This window comes from Gekko japonicus, unplaced genomic scaffold (assembly GCF_001447785.1).
Source record: "Gekko japonicus isolate JY-2015 unplaced genomic scaffold, Gekko_japonicus_V1.1 scaffold1595, whole genome shotgun sequence".
Classification (NCBI taxonomy): domain Eukaryota; kingdom Metazoa; phylum Chordata; class Lepidosauria; order Squamata; family Gekkonidae; genus Gekko; species Gekko japonicus.
This window is the reverse complement of record NW_015165866.1, coordinates 248,841-249,067: the sequence shown is the minus strand read 5'-3', so window position 1 is coordinate 249,067 and position 227 is coordinate 248,841.

Here is a 227-nt window from a genome sequence, read left to right as displayed (position 1 = left end):
GAAGAAGAAGAAGAAGAAGAAGAAGAAGAAGAAGAAGAAGAAGAAGAAGAAGAAGAAGAAGAAGAAGAAGAAGAAGAAGAAGAAGAAGAAGAAGAATCACCACCTCTAGTGAGGGGGGGAAAGAGGACAAAATGTGCTTATATTAATTTACATGCACTGATGCAATGCCACACAATTCCTGTTGTTTTAATAAGAGTACCGTTTTATAGTCTTTACAGCCCAAGTAG